The 25,451-nt window shown below is 34.0% G+C and overlaps 1 pseudogene; it reads right to left on the bottom strand.

Moving 5' to 3' along the window:
• Positions 1–3,988: 3,988 nt before the first annotated feature.
• Positions 3,989–24,692, bottom strand: LOC145624913 (uncharacterized; annotated as a pseudogene).
• Positions 24,693–25,451: the final 759 nt, after the last annotated feature.

Here is a 25,451-nt window from a genome sequence, read left to right as displayed (position 1 = left end):
AGGAATATCATAATAACAACCTAAACATGATTTCTATATTATAATATCAATTAAACCATTAAAGTACTTATTTGGATGCCTCGTACCTCTTTCTAATAACAAAATACACGCATTAGTAACTTCAAGGAAAATAATAAAATCAACAATTAAATTAAATAATTGAAATAGAGATTTGGGACCAAACCCTCAGAAATTAAACCTTTCACGTCTAGGGCGAAGGCAACTTCGAATATGGCTAGGTGTTTCTAAGTCTAATGAATGCGGAATTTTTATATTTGAGAGGAAGCTAGTTTAGAAAAAGAGAGAAAGAGAAAGAGAGAGTAATCAAGAGATCCTTGATGAGAGTTGGTAGATTGTAGATGAGAATTGATGATTGTTGATGAATGAAAACGGAGTTTTTATGACGTTATTTATAAAGAAAATCAGCCAAAAAGATAAAATATCAAAAACAGAGTTTTGACGCAAATAAAATTGGATTGGCGCTAGACGCCAACATTAGCGCCAGGCGCCAATGCTAGCGCCGGGCGCTACAGCTGGCGTTTGGCACTGATTCAGAAATTCACGCGTTTTCTTAAAATCAGATAAAATTTGCTGTACAGGATGATAAAATTGTATTTTTCCTCAAAGATGTTCTTTGATTTTAATTAAAACTCTAAAAAGTCAACAAAAGTCAATTTATCAATGCTAATTGAATTAGGAATGAAAAGAACCTTCTAGAAGAATCTAGAAAACTAAAACCATTCCTAATTGCATTAGGAATGATAAATCTATATTAAGCCCTCCTCTAGATCATTGGGCCGCATATAAGGCTCAAACCGGGCCCAGTTCAGTAAATTGGTCATAACTCCCTCAATATTCATCGGAATTTTTCTTATAATATATCGTTGGAAAGCTCTTTTCAATCCCTATCCAACTACACTACTATTGGACCCATATTATGGACCAACCAAACTGGATTGGCTGTTTTCTTAAAATAGGTTTTCAAACACAGAGAGAAAAGAAAAGAAATTAAAACTATCTGCAACACTAAACTTTCCACACTTTCACTTCATTCGATTATGATTCGACGCGAAAGGTACTCATCACTGGGTTTGGTTTTGGGTAGACACAAATGGGTGTCTACAGGTAGGTATTTTAGGAGAAAATAATCAACGACATAGGATGACAAAAAGTATCACTACATGCATAATATTATACAAAAAGTACTATTAATACAACTTATACTTTAATGATACATTATAGTACACAAAAATGTACCCCTGTAGAAAAATATCAAATGAAAAAAATAAAAATAAAAACCCCATAATGCCCTCCTATATGCATGCATGCTTAACCTATAGGTGTTAAGCGCCTATATGCACTCGTCCTTTTAGACCCGACATTTATATTCATACGCAAAATGGAGCGGTTATGGCTGACTCTTATAAATGTTGTACAGTTATGCTTCTTAGAGCCAATTCTATTTTGAAAATTAAAATCACCCATTAACCTTCAAATTCGGTCTCTATATATAATTGGGCCCTGGTGTGATATAGCCAATTGTTGTTATGTTTTAATCAAACAAGCCCAAAGACCCTTCACTGACTCTATGACTTCTTAACTTGGTCAAAAGTCAAGAAAGTAAATCAAAAGTTAAAAATCAGATTTTTGGGTGTACCCGACTATGTTACTTGGACACGCCATTTTTGGCCTCATACCCGGGTCAGTATGACCCGACACGGACCCGGGTATGAAATCCGTTCGGGACACTTCATTTGGCTCTCGAGTATGGAATAGTTGTCTTGGATCTTAACAGAGGAGAGAGGAGAGAGAAATAAAAAAAATGAATGGTGGAGTCTTTTATTGGACCCACACTCCACTTTTTCTTTTTACAGAAATTTCAACATATGCTTTTAAAATTTGGCAGTATCAATAAGAGTTTTGGCAGTATTAGACTATTATATTAGGTACTTAGGTAGTAGACTAGTAGTAGTACTACTTTTCGTTAAAAAAAAAAGTAGTAGTATTGTACACAGTACATTATACAGTCTAATTTAAAATAAAAATTGCTAATTTTTTTATAAGGACTTTCTACGATTATCCTTTTTTTTTCTTTTATTGTCGTATCCGTACCTGAGTCCAAAGTTATGACGGTGTCCCCGTGTCCTAAATTTTTTTAAATGAGGAAGCAGACACTCGGATCCGTACCAATATCAGATACCTGTACCTGTGTCAATGTAACATAGGTACCAGACCTCATGCTTATTATACTTTAATTTGAACCGTTATTCCAATGGCACATCTCATGTCTATTATGTTTTGTTAAAAAGACTTAATCTTATTCATAAACTTAAAGTTGAACAAAGCAAATTAATAGTTTTAGATACTAGACATTAGATAATATACTTTGATGTTCAATAATAATTTGGAAAATATTAACATAGTAGGAGTAATGAAGTAAATGCAAACATTTCAATCTATATTTATATTATATTTCATTGCATAATTTTTATTATAAAAACTCATTCATACCAAAAAAGTTGTTATAGATACTATCATTGAATTTTACGTTATTGTTGGTTTACTTTATTATGTTGCTGGTATTTCATAAAAACTCACAAAATAGTACTCCCTCTGTCCCCGAAAGAACGACCCTTTTGGGTGGATTTCACGGGTATTAATAAAGTTAAATAAAAAGAAGTAAAAGTATATCGGAAAAATAAATTTACATGGGGTTTACAAAAAAGTAGAGAGAGATACTAATAAAAGTATATGGAAAAACAAAATTTTATATGGGGAAGCTAATTTTGCACAAATATTATTGCAAATTGGTGGGTATTTTAATGCTAACTAGATTAGTACTCGTGCGATGCACGGTTAAACATTTTATAATCTAACATATAATTAAATTAATTTGTGACAGTGAGGCGTGATTAGAACTTCTTTTTCGATTTAAGGGATCATAAACATTATTGTTTTTTTTATTTATTTTTTATTTTTTATTTTTTTATCACCGGTCTTATATCTTTTAAATATCAATAAAAATTGTTGGTTAATAAATTACCATAAAAATATTACTAAAAGAATTAAGATGCAACTCTAAGTAAAATAAAGGATAAAAAAAATTAAGATGCAACTCTAAAGTAGTAAAATAAAGGAAAAAGAATTAAGGTGCAACTCCCACCAAGTAAATTAGGAAAAGCAAACCCATTTACCATTATTCTGACATAACTTCTACCAAATAAAAGTAGAATTTTTTTTTTTTAATGAAATTTCAGATATTTTATCATTTCCTCTTCAAGAAATTGTAGAACATGAGCATATCATACTCGCAGGAGATTCATATCCGAGATCTTAAGCCTTATTAATGTCGAAGCTCGATTCGATTTCTGCATGCTGAAATTTTAATTGAAAGGTAAGAATCATGTTTTATACATTCATATAATTTTTAGTCCACTTCAATTATTTAACAATACAATTTTGCTGTGGAAAACTAAGGTACTGTGTACTTTAATTTCACTCCTAAAAATTTGGTAATTGCAATTTTGGATCATGTGTTAGAGTTTGATAAGAGTAATCTTGATATTAGCTAATTAATAAGCATCGACATCTGCTTTAATTTGTTTTATACTATATATGTATTTTCCTCAAAGTATAGTCTTAGTTTGATAAGGATTACTTTTTAATGATATGAGTATCAATTTTTTTTTTCACATTGTTTATGCTAAACGATTATATATAGCAATTGAGCATAGTTGTATTATTAATTCTAGTTCAATAGTTAGTTCTATCATAAGCTTATAACTCTTGATTTACCTTCTTTTAGGAAGGTCAACAACCCCTTCTTGCTTAATGCAATGTGTGATGGAATGTCTGCAATGTCTGTAGCAAAAAGATCACAAATAATACCAAACACATTACTGTAGAAATCATCAAAATATGTAGTTAAAAATGACAAATCTTTTAATTTCTTCTACGAAAATATTAGATAGTTTACGGCAATACCTAGTCACAAATTTTGGAATACCTCCTTGTATACTACATTAGTAGTAGTACAATCGATCTGACCTTCCTCGTCCCAAATAAGAATTTTCAATTCTTTTTTTGATTTCACCCTTGAAATTGCAACGTATAATTGACCGTGACTAAACACGAACTTGGTAAATATAGTCCAACATGTGAAAGGGATTGACCTTGACTCTTATTTGTCGTCATTGCAAAACAAAGAGCCAATGGAAACTGCCTTCTTTGCATCTTGAAAGGAAATCAGTTATCTGATGGCTTAAAACCATGCGAGGTATGAATACTTTGTGCCCAATATTGCTTCCAGTGATGATTTTCGCCTCAATTACATGATTGCCCAACCAAATTACCTGTAATCTAGTACCATTGCACAAGCCCTCAGGTTGGTTAATGTTTCTTATTAACATTACTGGGACACCTACCTTTAGCTTTAACTTGTGATTTGGTAATCCAGAGCATCTAATGCTATTTAAAAAATCCGGAGAATACAAATCATCATGACTCCCTGGATTGTAGATGGTGTCGGAACTATTGATACTTTTTCTTCTCCTTCTACCTTTAGTAAGTATTCATTCACTATCTCTACCACTTCATGGGTTGGAGCAAGAATTGCCCTCTCTTGAAAATAGACAGGGTTACTAAGGTTTTGTAGTATAAAAGGATATGTACATTCTATTAGCGAAGCCATAGGATCACTTTTATCTTTAATAAGGATGTCATCTGGTATTTTAATAATTGCTTCCCCGTCATTTGGATCTTCAATGCTCCCATCACCAATTTTTAATATCCATTCTGAAAACTCCTTTAACTCCCTCAAATCTGAATCAAGATTAGCTTGAAGTCGCATGTTTTTGGTCAATCTTAACACTTTACATAAATTCCACAAATAAGAAGAGTTTATTGTGGATGAAACAATATCTTGTCTAGTTCCCTTTGGAATGACGGGTAATATTTGTCGAAAGTCACCTCCAAACACAATAACCTTTCCACCAAATGGCCGCTCTAAGTTTCTTGGATTAGAAGTTCTTAGGATATCCCTTAAACTTCTATCTAAAGCCTCAAAGAAGAACCTGTGACTCATGGGTGCTTCATCCCAAAAAATGAGCTTAGCCCTACTTATAAGTTGAGCTAAATTTGTACCTGTAAATCATAAAATGAGAAATAATACTGTAATTCCACTAAGGTTGTGTTTGGATTCAATCATTTCATTTGAAATCTAGAATTTCAAATTTGGAATTTGAATTAATGACATTCAATTCCAAATTCTCTGTTTGGAAAAAACTTAGAATTTCAAATTTATCAAAATTCTCTCTTCCTTGCTTACTTTCCCTGACATTCAAATCCCCCAACTTGTTCATCCAAATCTCATTCCTCCTCATGTTCATCCAAATCCCCAAATTGTTGACCCAATTAGATGAGAAATCGGCATCAATCAACCCAAATTGTGATTCAAATTAACATATCAATGGTGGTCGGTGGTCTGAAAATTGTTTTTTTAAAAAAAAAAAAAAAAAACCCTTAGTAACTTTTCGATCGAGGAGAACGCAAACAAGCTGCTTTAATGGAGGATAGAATCTTCAGTAATACAGAGTACATCGACGGAGGAGAGAGAGCTAAGAAGTTGCTTCAATGGAGGAGAGAGAAAAAAAATTGGAGAAACCTAAAAAGACCTAGGAGAGAGAAATTGGGGTAATTTTTTTTACCCGTGAGAATTTGAAATGACATCTTATGAGATAGAATTTGCAATTCATTGATTTGGATATAATTAATTCATGGCTTGGATTTGGCCCAAATCAGAATTTCAAATTTTTGTATTACCCAAACAACTCATTTGGCCCAAATCAGAATTTCAAATGAAATCCTTGATACCAAACAGACCATAAGAGTATATAATACAAATATACAATAGCTCAAATTGTGTTTCATTCTGTTCAAAAGTGAAAAAAAAAAAAAAAAAAAAAAAAAAAACCCTTGAATCTTAAAAAAAAAATTATTTTTCTAAAGTATCACAACAACTATGATACTTAAATCAACTGATATTAAACACAAATCAATGATCAATGAAATCCAAATTGACAGTAATAATACTACTTTATTCATGATTATTATAACCTGCCATCTTAAGGTACCTACTTATTAGTTGAGCTAAGTTTGTACCTGGTCGTATGTTGCAAGTCGATTCTTCGTTCACATTAATAGGGATTGAAAACCTTGAATGTGCATTTCGCCCTGCAATAAGAAGAAGAGATGCTATCCCACTAGAGGCAATTGTTAACACAATATCACCTTTAGAACGGATAGCAGCCGATAAAGTTCTCCAAATAAATGTCTTTCCTGTTCCTCCATGGCCATATATGAAAATAAACACCTCCTTCACCAATTTATACAACACTCATTATTTTTTCCATACACCTCTTTTTGCTCATTAGTTATTTTGGCCAAGATCTGCTCGCTAGATTCGACCAGGTTCTATAGGTTAACAGCTAGATTAATGAGGATGTGAATGATAGCGTAGGTTCAAAGAATGGGGGTGAATAACCTACGAAAGATGAACAAAGGGGAAAGGGAAGAAAAGACACAAGATGATGACGCAGAAAACCCCAGGAATAAGGGTAAAAACTGCGGGTGGCGTTGAGTCCACCAATCTACTAGTTTGAGAATGAATTACAGGTACAATACAGGTTGTTTTGTGACTAAAAATGAATCTGTAATTTAATACTAATTGCTAATGACTATGAAATATGTTGCCTAGGGTTCGTATCTTGTGTTTTTACAACGGTCTTCTATCCTATTTATAATAGGGGAGCCTTTTGAAGTCTTGTAACAGCTTCTTTGATGATTCCTTGAAAGTAGGAGCTAGCTGCCAGGTTCAGCTTCGAGATTCATGCCATGTTCTCTTTGTGTTTATCCTTTGCCTTTTGACTTGTTCCTTGCTGGTGGTTAGTTGGAGAATAGTGGAAGTGTCCTCCATGAAAATAGGAGAAGTAGTTTGACTCCTTGATTTGGTCTTCAACGAATATGGACTTATTTATGGTGCAGATACATTTAACATTTCTAATTGATTTATACCTGATGGGAAATATTTCCTCATTGATTGTAGGAAAACTTATAACAACTTTGACTTCATTCAAACTTGGATTCTCTTAGAATATTCCTTGGAAATATCTTTGTTTGATTTTGTTTAATACATGGAACCAGGTAACTGATCACGTAGCAATACCTGTAACCTAGCAACCTGTGACCTGCAACCTAGCAACCTGCAGAAATCTGAACATGTAGTAAAAATTTAGGCACAACAGTTTGCCCCCAGCTTGTCTCTTGGATGTACCTGTTGCATCTATGAGGCAAGCTAAATGATTTCGAAAGATAAATTTTGACATAAAATTTTCCTAAGATAATTCTTTAGATTCGAAAAGTTACAACAACTTCTTAATATTAAAACGTTGATCTTAGCTTTTGAAAATATGTTTTACTTTGCTCATGGGGAAAGGTTAGTTTATCTTTAGACTTTGGACATTCGATGCTAGGTTCTTTGGAATAAAGTAGACTTTGATTTGACTTTCGTTGTTCTGCGATTGTGCTTTTGCTTTGAATATCTTTGGTATCTGGCGCATTGGCCCTTAGTACGTCGTAGCTTTGGTCGTCATTGATATCTGGCGCATTGGCCCTTAGTACATCGTAGCTTTGGTAGTCATTGATATCTGGCGCATTGGCCCTTAGTGCATTCGTAGCTTTGAAAGTTATTGATATCTGGCGCATTGGCCCTAGGTTCATTCGCAGCTTTGGCAGGTTGTAGCTGTACCTAGAACTCAGATTGTATCCCTAGGATTCAGGTTGTCCAATTGAATCTGTAAGGAAGTAGGTTAGAGATGATCGTTGGTGTTGCCGCTAATGGCCCTCCGATGCTTATATTATTACTGATTTGACGGAAATATATAACCAAATTAAAGCAATAAACATATATATATATATATATATATATATATATATATATATATATATATATATATATATATTTATTAATAACTAACTTAGAAAGAAGATGTATGTAACTTGAGAATAACTTAGAAGTAGTAAACAGGTTAGATATAATGCGTTGATAACTTGAAAATAACTTAGAAATAATTTAAAGAAATTTAGAAGAAACCTGGAGACAACCTAGAAGGTTCTTAGAAATGGCAAGTTTTTAGATGTGCTACATTCCAGCTTCTAGGTACTAGCTTACCTTAGGCTCTTTAACAACCTTGTATGGGCCTTCCTAGGTTGCCCCCAACTACATGCGGGTACTCCAGAACGAGAACTTAGATGGATTCATCTTCTTCTGCACGAACTTCAGCCATGGCCCTGGTCCTAACTTCTTCAAAAGAAGCACATGGATATCTGGTCAACTCGTAATACAACCTAGATTGATAAATAAGGCCTTGGCGAAATGCTTCTATGGATGTTGAGTGATCGCAGTTCTTAATGCTGACCATTTCTTTGTTGAACCTGCTCCAATATTCTCTAGTTGTCTCATTCTGCTATTGGACGACGCGGTACAGGTCACTGCTCTGCCTCTCCAGCTCCCTGCTAGTTGCAAATTGTTGATAGAACCTGTTTGCCAAGTTAGAGAAGCTGCTGATAGATCCCGACTTCAGGTTGATTAGCCACTGGAGTGCAGGTCCAGATAGAGTAGCGCCAAAGGACTTGCACATGGTAGGCTCAATAAGCTCCCACGGGATTGATAGCTGCCACATCCTTTGCTTGTACTGAGCTACATGATCTTGAGGGTCAGTGGTCCCATCGTACTGGGGAATATTGGTATGTTCATCTTTTCGGGAATCTGAACTCGCGCAATCTCCTCCACAAAAGGAGACTCATTAAATCCATCAGGAGATTCATAAGCCACGGGCTTCGGCACACCTTGTAGCCGACTCAAGAGCTTCATCATTTTCCGGCTTTGGGCTTTGAGAACAGCTACTCTATCAGCCATAGAGTTAGTCTCTTCACCTGATTCCTTTCCAAGCTTCTTGGGATTACTATCTTCTCCTTCAGATTCATCGAATGAAATCATGGATAATTGAGGGATATCCTCGGTTCTGACCCGCTTCTTTTTCTTGCTCTTGACAGATTCAAGCTCCTTGGTCAGCTTTTCCAAGGATGCTTGAGATTCGGCCTGGAACTTCTCCAGGGTTGCTTGAGACTCGGCCTGGAGCTTCTAATTCCGCTCCCGAGAGGCTCTCAATTCTTCCTGCAATTGCTCGATTAGTTCGTTCATATTCGGATTGGGATCGGGATTTCCGACCGTGATGAAGAATTGACAAATTGATCTAACTGTATCCCCACAGACGGCGCCAAACTGTTTTGGCCAAGATCTGCTCGCTAGATTCGACCTGGTTCTATAGGTTAACAGCTAGATTAATGAGGATGTGAATGATAGCGTAGGTTCAAAGAATGGGGGTGAATAACCTACAAAAGATTAACAAAGGGGAAAGGGAAGAAGAGACACAAGATGATGACGCAAAAAACCCCAGGAATAAGGGTAAAAACTGCGGGTGGCGTTGAGTCCACCAATCTACTAGTTTGAGAATGAATTACAGGTACAATACAGGTTGTTTTGTGACTAAAAATGAATCTGTAATTTAATACTAATTGCTAATGACTATGAAATATGTTGCCTAGGGCTCGTATCTTGTGTTTTTACAACAGTCTTCTATCCTATTTATAATAGGGGAGCCTTTTGAAGTCTTGTAACAGCTTCTTTGATGATTCCTTGAAAGTAGGAGCTAGCTACCAGGTTCAGCTTCGAGATTCATGCCATGTTCTCTTTGTGTTTATCCTTTGCCTTTTGACTTGTTCCTTGCTGGTGGTTAGTTGGAGAATAGTGGAAGTGTCCTCCATGAAAATAGGAGAAGTAGTTTGACTCCTTGATTTGGTCTTCAACGAATATGGACTTATTTATGGTGCAGATACATTTAACATTTCAAATTGATTTATACCTGATGGGAAATATTTCCTCCTTGATTGTAGGAAAACTTATAACAACTTTGACTTCGTTTAAACTTGGATTCTCTTAGAATATTCCTTGGAAATATCTTTGTTTGATTTTGTTTAATACATGGAACCAGGTAACTGATCACGTAGCAATCTGTAACCTGTAACCTAGCAACCTGTGACCTGCAACCTAGCAACCTGTAGTAAAAATTTAGGCACAACATTAGTTAAGCTAGACAACAGAATATTGTGTTCATTTTGTAAAGTGGCCCTATCATAGCAAAGTTTATCTTGTATCAATTTGTTGGAGGCTTTTGAGATGATCATTTCATTTGGATAAGGCATGTCAGAGTATCTTTTAAGGCTACTTCCAATCCTATTTTAGATCTTCTCAATCTCTGCCAAAGTGTAATTTTTTACTTGCGCATCACTAAGACGCACATCTGCATGTATCATTTGAGGAATTCACCAAAAACCAAGCGATTACTAAAGGATCTTTGTAAAGGTTTGATAAAAATGTGATAATACATATGTGATTTCTCATTATAGAAAAATGTAGATGACATAAACTTATTAAGTACCACACATAAATGAATTTTTCTTTTCATAGAAAGTCATTCCATAATTTAAATTGATAAATGAAGCAATATACTTAAATATAAGCATCAATTTTGCTAGGTTACATGTACTAAAACAAACCGTCAACAGATAGATAAAGAGGAAGTACTTAATACCGTGAACTCCTAAAATCCTTCGTTGTTTATGAAGAATATCATCTGAAAGGTATATCCATGTCTTTTCTCACACTAACTCAGGTTTAGATAGGCTCTCAGATAGTAAAAGCATTGCAAAAAGAGCTCATAAATAGTTAGCAGTTTCCCAAAAACTTGCTTCTTTTATGCCTTCAATGTACTCATTATCGTCATCCAATAATCCTAATGCAGAGCAAGCTTCTTTAAAACAAGGGTATACTACTCCATGTATCATACGTATGTCCTCATAGCAAGTAGGCCCTTTCACTTTGCTCAATAAGATCATCAGATAGTATAACTCACCAGAACCGATGTGAACATGATGAATTCCTGTAATGGAGAACCCATTTGGTCTTTGTTCCCATTTCCTTAATTTAGACTTCCAAAAAAATTTTGTAGGAAAATCCACATAAGTTAGATTTTTAGCATTTTCATCCACCTTATTACATGCCATCCATGCCAAAAATATTGATTGATTAATCCCTGGACGATTGATAACAGAATCAATTGAATCTTCATCCTCGAAAATAACACTTTGCTCACTAGAAAGATGAAAAGACAATCTTTGTACTGGAGGATATCTATAGTGAATGTCAAAACCAAATATTCTCCATACAGCTTCACATGGAGAAATATACCTACAGTCATAATACATCTTTATTTCATCCACAATACCATTATTTTCATCTTATCCACCTTGACCTTGAGAAATGGATGTTGTGACCCGATCATGCCCCTTATTTACATACTTAAATAAGTACTTAATAGATCGAGATTGATTGCACCATTCAACATTGATGTGAGCTTGGTACTTTAATAGAAGCTTTGGATTATAAGGAACCACAAACCCATTATTTAAAAAAATTCTTTTTTTCCACTGTATTTCCGTTATCTCTTCTTCTGTAAATAGGATAACCTTCTTCATCAACACTTGTTCTCTCTTGGAATTTTTTGGGAAATTTTTTTGAACATATTTTGTCCTTCATACACGGTGAGTTCATATTTAGTGCTCCACAAGGACCATGTATCATCAAAGACTTAACAGCTGCATACAATTATGGAAACTCTTCTTTGTTAAGAATCTCTGCTGATATGATCTTATCAATATCCACTGGATTAGGGAATTTGTCATCACGATGCATGAATAACAATATGTGAGCATGAGGAAGCCCGTGCTTTTGAAACTCCATTGTATAAACAACTGCAAACAAAATTTATAATGCATATTGCATTATTACTTTGATAATAATTGAACATATTTTATGGTATAATTCCTAAAAGAATTAAAGTAAAAAAATCGTCAAAATAAAAAAATATAAGTGTAGAGTCAAACCTGCTTGGACACGACCAAAGATTTGTTTATCTCGCAAGTCTTTAATTAGTTGATCTAATTTGATTTTGAATATCCTACAAAGGATGTCAGGTCTATCTTCAGGTTGTAAACCCCTTTCTGTCACAAATCTAGTGATCTCTGGCCATTTAGGATTGCAAGTGAATGTTATAAATAAATCAGGGTAGCCATAAGACTTGCAAAGAGCCATTGCTTCTCGATAGTTTTGATCCAAGTATCTAGCCCCACTTGTGAATGAAGATGGTAAAAATACCCTCTTTCCCATGGAGGAAGGGTTGGTATTCCCTTCATGAACAGCTTCAGCTAAATTTTTTATTGTTTCAGATCTTAAGTTTTTTTTTATTAGCTCGAATGTAAGATAATCTATGTGCTTCTATCATAGTGTAAGAATCCACCACAAATTGCTGGAACAACTTTCTTGCAAGTAGTATTGTTGCATCTTCATTTTGTCTCTCTTGAATTCGAAAAGCAAAGAACTCTCTCATACTCAATCTTGTTCTTTTTCTTGATGAAGTTCCTTCAGTAGTATCTCCCAATGAAATATCAACTCTATATCCATCTTCTCCATATGGAAATGATAATGGGTATTGAAGTGCAAGATAATCAGGATGTAGCTTATTAATGCGGCACAGTGATCCACTTTGTGTTTCAAGAACAATGTCTCTCTCATCATGGGAGCTGCATATATCACCAATAATGAGTGCAACCACCTCTGAAGCACTTGGAAGATTGTATGTCCTTCCATATGTACCCCTTCTTCCAATCAGCTTTAGCTTGATATTTTCACACTCATTTGAATCACATCGATCCCTTGCCATCCGAAATGACTAAGTTAGAGGGTTATGCTCATCTAGCATTTTCTTTAAATCCTCAACAATATCAGCATCATATGCATCTAAGTTATCTCGCGAACTTTAATTATATCAATTACACATGTATTTGAAACATAAATAAAAGAAAAAAATAGGGTATCTATAGTAATGAAAAGGGACCAAAATTTCTTATTAGTAAGATATTCTCATGGTTAAAAATATTTTATCAAACTAACCTAACTGAAGAGATTCCGTTCAAAACTTCATTATCAGTATCATGTATGTAAAGTTGTAAACTTTGGAGATGACCCTGGGTTCGGAAGTAAACTTCCAATCCTATGGTAGCTTTGTCCATGTAACCTAAACACATATGGCCCGCGACCTTTATTGATAGAATAATCGACCTTTCCACCCATTGATGTGAAAGAGAACATCATGTTGAAGAGGCGGATATTTTTAATAAAGCGTCTACTTTTAGCATCCTTATTTTCAAGAAACCTTTTAAGAATTAGAGGAGGATCTTTCAATAAAGGTAGTTTTACTTTCCCACGCATACAACAAAATGAAAATTTCGGTTGAGATGATCTTCTATCTTTTCGAACTCTCTTCATACCACATCCTTGCACCACAAGATGTGCATGTCCATATTAGATCTCCAATATCCCAATATTCTCCTAACATGAATATAAATAATTAATTTGCAACTATGATGACAAAAATATTATAATGTTGTGTATTAATAGATGCTTGTAGATGTGCTTCATTATAAATTAAGAAGAAACCTGTTGTATGCATCGAAATATCATCAATATCCTCCTCCACATCATTATCACTCTCCACATTATTATCACTCTCCACATTATTACCACTCTCCGCATTTTCTGAAAAAGACCCTATGTAGTTTAATTTATGAGTGCTCACTTAAGTTAAAACCAAATATAAAAAAAATACAAAAGTACTTAGTGATTTTTAAGGCAAAACATTTAATCATGGACTCATGCACTTCGTCCATTGCAATGATTTGATTGTCCGGAGTTGTATCTCTACAAACATTTATGTTGTAGCTTGTTGACGGCAATGTAGTTTTATCATGGTTGATTACAGGTGGTCGATGTTGACAAGAGTACCTTGATAAAGGTGTGACTGGTACCATTGAGGGTGCCATTAATAAAGTGGGTATGTACAGTGTTATTATATAAACAATATATAAATAAAATTGATCAGAATAATAGTGAGAAGAAAGTTGACTTACTGGGAGACTTTCGGCTGAAAGTGTCATTTCTAATGATATGCTTTCTAGAGCTTAAGGCATTAGATCCAATTCTCAGTTGACCACTTTGAAAAGGACAATCACGATGGTCCAAAATTGTCAATCGAGGTTTACCGGAAACTATAATATTTATCAAAATAGGTAAGTAAATAGTTTTTACATAAAATTGAATTATATAAAATTTAAATTTACAATTATCACTTACATGTTTTTTGCATAGAGTAGCATCAAGATTATGTTGTAGTGAATCATCAGTTACGTTTGATATGTTCTTTACAGCATGACTGATAGTAGAAGCACTTTGAATCACTTGTTTTCCGGTATTGACAATACCACTACTTGGAAAAGATTGCTCAGATGAAGGACATCCACGCAAGTGTGTCAAGGCTATTGATGGAGGTGTCATGAAAGCTAATTAATTTTCAAAGGTTAGTCTCATGTAACATAAAATAAATATAGGTGTTACATGATAAATTGAAATTAAATTAGGAAATTTTAGATTTTAACACAGACAAATCAATGAAAATTGATATTAACACCACAAAAAAAAAAAAAAAAAAAAAAAAAAAAAAAAAAAAATTAACACCACATAAAAAAAATTAAAATTAGAATTTATCACCAAAATCTTGCTTTTGTTAACGGAACTATTACTGGACCCCACTCCAACGGATAGTTTTTACAAATCTCTTATAAATGCACGATTCTCTCCATTTTTCTTCTTTTGTTAGCAAATTTTTCGATTACATAAGTTGATTCTGGTCGCATTTCATTCCAAAAAGCGATTTCATATCAAGAATTCTAGGGTTTGCTTGGTACGAGGGAGGAATTGAAGGTAGTAACAGGTATTTTTGTTCATGCATCAAAATCGCACCTTTTATCCAATGTAATGGCAAATTGAGCTTGTTTGGTATTTAATTATTGTTTAAATTGAGCTGGATTTGGTGATTGGATTAGTAATTTAGTCATGTAAATGCACAATTTGCAGGTCTTAGGGTTTAATTGAAAATGAAATTAGGGATTTTCATGTTAATAAGTTTTAATTGAAAGTTTTTGTTAAGAATTTTAATTCGTATGTGTACAAAGCACTAAACGTTATATTCATCCTCAATTGATGCAGATTATGTCTTCTTTGAGCTATTCCCCTTCAAAGGAGAAAAAATGCAACTACGGAGTGGCAATGGCGAGGCTAACTAGCTGGACTAGGGAGAATCCAGGGAGGAAGTTTAGAGCTTGCAAGTTTTTTTTATCCAGTCACAGAATCAAGGGGGTGCAAGGTCTTCGAATGGGTTGATCAACCCGATGGGACAGAATGGCAAACAAGGGTTATCAACAACCTCTTGTTGGATAAGAAGTTGCTTAAGGGTGAAGTGAATGAGTTGAAAAGGGAAGTTGATGAAATCAGTGGGCAAAGGAGGTGCCTACTTAATGAAGTTGACAATTTGAAGATGAGATGCAAGGCTTTGAATGCTGAAAGAAAGAGAATGAACAGGGACTGCAAGGCAGGGGGGTCTCTTTAGTGAATTATTTATGGGTGAGCATGGCTATCTGTATTAGTTTGTCAATTGGTGTATTTTTCCTAATGGTTAGGGGTGTGTAGTTGTAAGCTAATAGAAGTAGGTGTTTGAATTATCATTTTGTGACTTGAAGTGTTGGGATCTTTTGTGTAATGAAATTCCAAATTTCCAAATATTTTAGTGAATGAATTCCAACTATTTATTATCATGTGTTTGTTGTTCATTTATGATGGTTTTAACTTGAAATTGAAAGCATGCATGCATTAAAGTAGGGATTAATTGGGGAATTGGTGAAGTGAACATAAATATTCATAAAGACTTGCCAAAAGGTGTTTACTTCAACCTGTTTTAATGGCAATGACAGCCATACAAAATGTACCTAACCCAAGTTTCTGATTGTTCAAATGCTAATGCTAATGACAACCCAACAAAAAACAGACATAAGTGAAACATAAAAACACATTGTTTTCTAGCTATTACATCACTGAGTGAGGCTTACACCCTTGATATTTTGCAGCTTGCCCCTTGTTATCACACTTGTGTGTGATGGTTGTTGAACTGAAGTTGTTGCAGGCTGGCTGGAGGAAGCATTGACCTTTGACTTAACCTGCTGCTTTGCCTTTGGCTGAGTTGAGCTCGGTTGACTTGAGCTCTGTTTTAGGAATGAATAACTAAGTCAGCTTGCAGAACCAACTTAATAAAAGTACAGAAACACATGGTTCAAGTGTTATACCTTTTTGGTAGCTTTAACTTCTTTCTTCTTCCTCTCCTCCACCATCCAAGGAGTATTAGAGGGTGGTCTGCCTGGTGGCCTTGGCTCAACAGTTGCTGGTGCAGCAGGGTTTTTACAGGTCTTGGCATAATGACCAAAACCTGCACATTTACTGCATTATTTCTTCCTCTTTGCTGTGTTTGGCTGTCCACTTGCAGTAGAACATTCCCCTGGTTCAAGTTTTCTTTTTTTGCTCTTTGGTCTTACAGGGTGTACCTTAAATGCAGGAGGCTGTGGTTACCTCATATTCACTCTCTCCCAGTGTTTAGGACCAGGCATGAGTTGGACACGTGGTTCATAAGCCTTCCTGTATAAGTCCATGGTGTAATAAGGGTCCACATATGCCTCTAGTCACCCCTCATGTCCATCATGCATGAATAAGCATGCACACAGGGAATCCCAGTTAGTTCCCAATGATAACAGGTACAAGTTTCCTTTTGTAATTCCACACACTCTTGATCATCCATCAACTGCACTTCAAATGTTTCATCTCTTGATGGTTGCACAACACACTTCCTAGCAACAAATTCTATCCTAGCTAAGACATTCCTCACATAAGGGGTAAGGTTGCTTGTAATTTGTTTAGAATCCTCCCACTTCTCATTGTTCCTATTCATTACATACCTCCTCATCCATTCCATTTGGGTGAGGATAGGCTTATCTCTGGCAGGCCTGATGACTGCATTGAAAGTCTCACACATGTTGTTTAACAACATGTTGGACTTGAAGTTAGATGAAAATGCATGTCTTGACCAAGACTGGGTGGGAATGTTCACCAAATAATCATATGCCTCTTGTGATAACTCTTTGATAGAGTCCATGACAAATTTGAATTTAAACTGACAATAATGTAAGCAAATTTAGCACAGGAACCAGTTCAAAAGCAAGACAAGAACAAACATTAAATGAGTATGAGAATATTACTTACTTCAGTTGTTGATCTGGCTGCTGCCCAAAACAGTTCCTTGTATGTTGACCCAGGGAATTTGAGCTTGAAGTTTGCCCAAATGTGCCTAACACAGAATCTTTTTTCAGCTTTTGGAACTCAGCCATTGCTTCCAGTAGACCCTAGCATATTCATTCACAAATTGAATAAGTTGTCCTAATTACTTACATAAAGATAAGATTAACAACTAAAAATGAATATGTGAAAACATGAACTCTTACCTTTTGCCTGTCTGACATTATTGTCAGCCCTGCTCCTTGATCATGTGTGAACATTGCCATAAGAGACTCTAAGAACCAACCCTAACTCTCTTTATTCTCTTCCTCCACTGTTGCCCAAGCTAGAGGGAATAGGTTGTTATTCCCATCCTTAGCTACTGCCACCAGGATTTGTCCAGGATATGCACCCTTGAGGTGACAACCATCCACCCCAATCATTGGCCTACAGCCCTTAGCAAAGCCATCTCTCAAAGGCCTCAAACAAATGAACATTCTCAAAAACAAAGAGGGCTCAGGACTGTCTATACCATCCACAACCACATTGCACCCAGAACCAGGGTTATACTTAATCACAACTCTTCCATAATCCCACACCCTAGTATACTGCTCCCTTGCTGAACCAAATATGGTGAGTTTAGCCCTACACCTAGCCATCCATGCTTTAAAGTATGTCACCTCAATTCCCAAGTCATTAAGAACCCTAGCCCTAATATCCTTAATTCTCCATGCAAAATTACTCCTAAACTCCTCTAAGTACTTGTCTGCTATGTATTCAGCAGTAATATCATGTTCTTCTTCACTATAAGACAAGTGTGTTTCAATTTACAGCTTTTAATTTGCCAAGTTTCCTGCTTCACTAGTTTTGATGCATACACCTTAAAATGACACTTTACTCCCCCCCACACATGTACATGCAAGCATTCTACAAGTATAACTGTTGAACTTACAGTCACATCTATACCTACACTATACTGTAATCCTCCTACTGTCATTATGCAAGAAATAAAACTCATACCTCTCTTGTATGGCATGCAGTCTCAATACCCTTCTCAAGATTGCAGCATTCTTGAACTTCTGCCTTAGCTGCAGCTGGATGGGCTTCAGGAAGTCCACATCTTCATTAAACCATGGAGCAATATCCTCCTCTGAATCAGATCCACACAAGCTTCTGGAACTCTCCAAATCACCATCTTCAGCCTCTTGATTGATCCTGACTGTTCCTATATCCAGGTCATCTTTCAAATCTAACCTCTTATCTTTAACAATACCTTGATCTATGCCACTGCCCTGCAGTTTCCTCAAAGTCTTGTTAACCTTCTCTAAGATCTCCTTAGACCCTTCAATAAACCATTCTTCATCCCCTTCATTAAATTCTTTTTCACCTGGTTCCCAATCTAAGTCATCATCACTGTAATCTGAGCTAGAGTAATCAGATTTATTTTTACCAACATCCTGCTCTTCAAACACCAATGCTTTAGCCTTTGCTGAGGCTCAAGACACTCCAGCTTCTGCAACCTTCCCCTTCAATTTCTGCCTCAACAAATTCTCCCTTGGTGGAATTTCCTCCCTTTTAGTTTCAGTCTTCTTAAACCTAGGGCTACTCCTATTACTAACAGTAGAAGTACTTTGACCGTTCTTCCCTTTTTTACTAACCTTATCCTATGGGTGGGGATTGGTTTGGGCCTGAGTTATATATGGGCTTCAAATTGGGCTATGCTTTGACAAAGACTTCAACATACCCCTCTCCATTTCTAGTCTCTAAAAGGCCCCTCACTTCATCACTGTTGATTAATTCTCTTCTACCAGTGTTAAAGGTTTTCCCCTTCTGCCTATACCAACAGTTGAAATACACAGGCACCTCCATATCACCATTAACAAATCCATGAATTGCAGCTGACCTAATCTCCTGTACATCCAACTTAGACACTTGGACTTTTCTTCTCCAATAACACCACCCCCCACACCAACAAAGCAACTGTCTATCTTTGCTAACTCTTTTAGGGACAAAAGCACCCCCCACTCTTAAACAGATGTCAACCATATCTTCATTGTTACCCATTATCTACCCACCAATAACATAGATAGAATAGTATTATTAAAAGCAATATAATAGCAACACATTACTAATCAACTACACTAATTGAATATTTAACTACAAAGAATCCAGTCCAACATGCATCAATAAACAAATCATACATATACAATCAATTTACATAAACCCTCATTAATTAATCCCAAATTTCAACCTAAACCATTAATTAACCTAATTCGCATAGTCAATTTCAAAATATTCGATTTTTCTAGGGTTCTCTGTTTCAATTGCCAAAAGTAACCCCAATTAAGCATAAAATTGCAAAATTGACATCAACCATTCACCAGTAATTGCTGTAAAAAGATAAAAAAGATACCTTCTTTGGAATCTATCACCTGTAATTTTCAGATTGCCAACAACTTTCTCCTTTGAAGATGAATGACGAAATCCTCGAAGGCTATTCTTCTGCAACAATGACAGCTCCCTTGTACTCTGCTATCCCCAACCACACAATTTTAAGAAATTGAATGCCCTAGATGAAGATATTATTTTGAGTACATTTAGAATCAGAGAGATCGAATTCAATGAAGATGGTTGGAAGTAATCAATGAAGGAGGAGGAATCGTGTTTACTATGTCCGAAAATTGGAGGTAAGCCTAAAACATGGGACCCACGTCACTTTTCCGTCACAGAAACCGTTATTTGGTGGTAACTTCTAATTTTAATTTTTTTATCTGGTGTTAAAATAAACTTTTTTTTTTTGTGGTGTTAATATCAATTTTCATTGATTTGTCTGGTGTTAAAATCTAAAATTTCCATTAAATTAACGTACTATTTGATTTGTCTTTCAGTGGAAATCTGGACATGCTTTTATTTTCAAAAGAGTGCGAAGATAACACAGATGAATTTCCCATGGATTGTTGATTTGAATTCGGATAGTAATTTTCTGCAATGCATCCGGTTGAGTTTCATGTAACAGTGGCGGATGTAGAATATTTAAGGTGGAGGGGCACTAAATAAAAAAAATAAATAAAATGCTTGTATAAAGACTTGGAACCCTAGACTTTTCACCAAACTCAACGCATTACCACTATGACAAAGCTAATGTGATGTTATTTATTGCATTAAAATTGTATTTAACCTATTAATTTACAACTTTAACTTAATAAAAAAAAATAAAAAATGGGGGGGTCGGTGCCACCCAGGCCCCCTTAATAGCTCCGCCACTGCATGTAAGCAAATTAAATGCAAAACAAACATGTTGATGACAAAATAATTGAGTACTATAGGTGGAAATCATACCTTGCATTGATGTATTGTTGGTCTTGCGCCTCTTATGGTCAATATCAATTTTCTTTTCATCCTTGCCATTTTTTTGTTGTCTTTCTCCATTGATTAAGGACTTTTTTTTTTACTATTCAATAAATGACTGATTTTCTTCTAATAAGTTAGGGTGAAATAAAGAGGGATGAGGAGAAAAAGAAAATATATTAGCACTAACCAACTAAAATTTTGAACAATTGACTAAAAAATGGGAGGGAAAAGGCTGCACTTGAATAGTAAACGCTTGGTTTTTGGTATTGTTGATAAAGATTACAACAAAGTCCAATATTTTAGTAAAAACAATAACAATAAGAGTTCAAAAATATATGAAGAGTTGTTGCCATTATTTATTTATCTTTGTACCCATGTAAAAGGATATTAGTATTAATTCATTTCTAATTATGCCATAATTCATTCCTTAAATTTTTTTTTTGGCATCCTATGTAAATATTATTAGTATTCTTATCTGAAATAGTTTGAGATATTTAATTTTTTTCCTTTACCTAATTATTGATCCACAATTCTAGAAAAGTAGCTTAGTAATTTATTTATTTATAATAAATAATGTACCCATGTAAAAGTAGATGTGATTTATATGATGAAGTTTCCTTTAAGAACATGGAATCTAATATTTGTTGTAGAGATAATTTCACCTTTGCTACAATTTGAACTTTTTTGAGGAACACTTAAATGTTTTCAAGTCTAACAAAATATTTGTTAAGCATTTTTTCCTTCATTGTTAAAATATGAAACCATTTTTAGAGGATGGATCTATATTAGCCAAATTTATAAGAGGTTAACGTAATTTCAAATGAACTAATTTATTCCAAATCTTTATCTTTTTCTACAACTTTTGTCAGTATATTCCTTTTTAAGTGCATTTTAATAAGGGAATAATGTCCACTTATATTTAGGTTATATGAAAAGTTATTGTAAAGTAAACATACGTGCATATAAATTAGTCATTCCAAAATCCTAATCATTAAAAAAAACATAGAACATCTTAACATTATAAGGTTTCAAAAGGAAATCCAAAATCTATTCATCATAAAAAAAAAAAAAAAAAAAAAAAAAAAAAAAAAAAAAAAAGAGAGAGATATATGCATAGAAAATTAGTCATTCCAAAATCCTAATCATTAAACATAAACACTAAACATCAACCTTATAAGGTTTCAAAAGGAAATCCTAAATTTTTTTATCATAATAAACGAGACAGCCTCTTAATGTTTGATTCCAGAATATATAAACTTCATTGCAGCCCATGTATCAATTCTCATCCTTTTCAATCTTTACTTCAGCCCTCTTCTTCTTAGTGGTAGATAATTCAGCTTCAAAGTCACATGAATCAACTTCTATTGTTCGTTTGATTGATATGCTAGGAGATGACCCTAACAGTTGATCATTATCTTCAACGCATGAAATTGATTCCTACAAATTATAGCATAAGTAAATAAAGTTTATAACTGATATACTTTTAATTTTTTTTTTTGATTTTTTTCATTTTTTGAAAATTGTTGTTGTACGTAGTTGTAATCAGCATTACCTTCTCCACGTTAGCGATTGCTTTATGTCCATCGTAGTTGATTGATACAGAATTTGAAGCATCATCCTATGAAGAAGAAAAGCATAAGTAAGGAAAAAAAATTGCATACATCAAGTTACAGCAAAAAAATTAACTTATCCAAAAATATAATATAAACCTTAGTGATGGTAGGAGTACTTAAGAAAGACTGCATTAGGTCATCATTATCACTCATTTTATTTATAGCATAAACTTCCCACTTTTGCTTGAGGTTGTAATCAGAAATCTCAACTTTAAAAAGAAACTTTTTTCCCACAAGATTGTTGAGTTCCTCTAGACATGAATCAATATCATCAACCTATTGAATTTATATATTTGGTAAGTAAATAGTTAGTATAGCCATTCTTAAATAGAGGTGATTGATTAAGTTTCTTCCTATATACACACTATAACTGCACCTTTGATAAATAGTCCTTCAAATCATAAGCAGACTTGTGCACAATAGACATTACTTCCGGATCAAACATGACAAATGATGCACTACCACTTTCATCAATTACTCGAATCTGAACTTTGAACCTGGTTAAAAATTTGTATGAGGTTATAATTATATCAAATTCCATCATTGATAAATAAAAATGAATAATTCTATTGCGTAATATATCTATATACATGTATACCAACCTTTGAATTACATCTTCATCAACAATCGATTTGTTGCATTTTTTGTAGAAGAAAGTAGTGGCTGACTTTTCACCATTATTGTCAAATATTTTTTCATTGTTTTATGTTACTTTCTTTGCATTTTTTGCATGCTAAATAATACCATCCATGATCCAATTGGAGACTTAAGGCCTGTTCTCATTGACTGAACTCAGCTGAACTGAAATGAACTGAACTGAACTAAACTCAACTGAACTAAGCTGAACTAAACATGAACTGAACTGAACTAAACTGAACTGAACTAAACATGAACTGAACTGAAATGAATATTTTATAAGAGAAGGAAATTAGGAGCTGAACTGAACTGAGCTGAACTGAATTTCAACGTAAGAGAACAGGCCCTTACAATTGTGGTCAATGCAATACAGTACATTGGTTTGTCAATTTCAGGTATCTCATCTAATGTTTTTCTATCATGCAATTGAAGAAATTCATCACTCATAGAGATTGAGCTTTGGGTAGGTTGTGTGAGCCTACGAACAAAAGCATTCCTTGCATTAGAATACAAATTACATTAACGAAAGCCAATATAAATATTTAATTAAAAATAGTAAAGGGAAAGCATCATATGATAAGTTTATGCATTAACTAACCTTTATTTGAATAAAACAACATCATCAATGTCATCCGCGTTTAAAAATATTCGTGTAGAAAATAATGTGTTTGACAACGTCATTTCACCTATAAATTACCATACAACATAAGCTTATTTAGATAATAATATATGTAATCATTTTGTGAAATACAATTGAATATTTTTTCGATACCTCTCCATTTCTTAATTTTTCCAAATTGGAGGATAAGAATAGCAAGCATTGGATCATTAGTTTCAAAAAAGTTGAAGACATCTTCTGCATATTTGATCCCATAAAGTGCATGTTAGTTTTGTAGCCCTGTAATATTCATGAAACTATACATGTTATATAAATCACCAAAAAAATGTAGTTTAGTAAAATATATTAAGTGCCAAAGGAAAGAAAATATACCTAATATCATTCAATTCTATAGTAAGCCTCTTAGTTTCCTTTCCATTTCGTTCAATACTTTCAACGGAACCAACTATCACAACTTGTGCAATAATGTCTACAAAAAAATCCCATGATTATAAAATTGATTTTATAATGTATTCGTATTACATAGAATATTTTAAATATTAGTAAATAGATTGAGTTATATAGCTTACCTATCAGGAACTTATCATCCAATTTTTTTGATAATATATCATCAAATGATATTAAGTTAAACCCATGTAGAGGGATGGGTAAGTTTTCTTCACAAACATTAACAGTTGTTGAGTAGAAAAAATTAATCTTGTAGAGATGGTGTGTTGCCCTAAAATCTCCGCTGTTTTCCCCAACACCAAAATTACCAATGATACGTAAGTGGCCTTCCGCAAGCATATCAGAAAATTTTCAAATCAAAGACTTCTTAACTGTAGCTTGAATTCTACTACCCTATACATGCAAACAAAAAAATCGGATAAGATGATTAGAGTATATTAAAAATATGATATATGAGTTATTTAGTATTAGATATTTGGTTACCTTTTCATCTAAAAACACCATTTCAATACTGCCATCTTTATTTTGATTTTCAAAACTTGGAGGTTTCCACAACCGTACAATTCTTATCTTAAATCTTAATAGTCATGATCCCCACCATTGGTGTAATTTCTTCCACGAAATTGGATACTTCTGCCATTTTAATACTTATGTTTGCGAAACAGAGGTATTACGTATTTTAATAAAATGGATAAGTTATGATTTCGTAAGATGCCCATGTATTTATAGTAAAATTAATTGATTTAAATTTTAAATTATGATGTTGATAGTTTTAATATTTTATCAATTCATAAAATTGCTAAAATTCAGAGGGCCGGGTACATATATACGTTATATTGGAATAGTGCATTTTTCAACCTTTTCCCATATATGAGTATAAGTACATAGTTTACACCCAAAAATTGCAAATTATACAACTTTATTTATTCGGATGAGTACACAAAAAAAAAAAAAAAAAAAAAAAAAAAAAAAAAAGAGAGAGAGAGAGAGAGAGAGATAAGTAGATAAGATTTGGGATAAGAACAAAAATAACTGTACTCAATAAATAAAGATTGCTCAGAATCTCAGAAGATGAAGAACATCATCTATCCCTCAATTTTAGGAAAAGTAGTTTATTGTCATAGATTTCAATTATCATTTTTTTACATATAAAAAAAATAATAATGTGTATCTAGTATTATCCAATAATAATAATTTTTGTTTTGTTTTTGTTTTTTTTTTTAATATTTGTATAACATGCAAGACAATTTGGGCGGGAAAATTTTTTATAATAAAGTGACACGTGTCCAGGTTGGGGGAAAAATGTCGTCGGTGGTTTCTACTTTAGTTATAGTTATAGATGGGTCATTTTTTTTAGGACTAAAATTAGGCCAAATAGGTCGTTCTTTCGGGGACGGAG

The sequence above is a fragment of the Chenopodium album genome, chromosome 3, assembly GCF_948465745.1.
Source record: "Chenopodium album chromosome 3, dcCheAlbu1.1, whole genome shotgun sequence".
Lineage (NCBI taxonomy): Eukaryota > Viridiplantae > Streptophyta > Magnoliopsida > Caryophyllales > Amaranthaceae > Chenopodium > Chenopodium album.
Note: the sequence above shows the minus strand (reverse complement) of the source record. Positions and strands in the feature narration are given on the sequence as shown.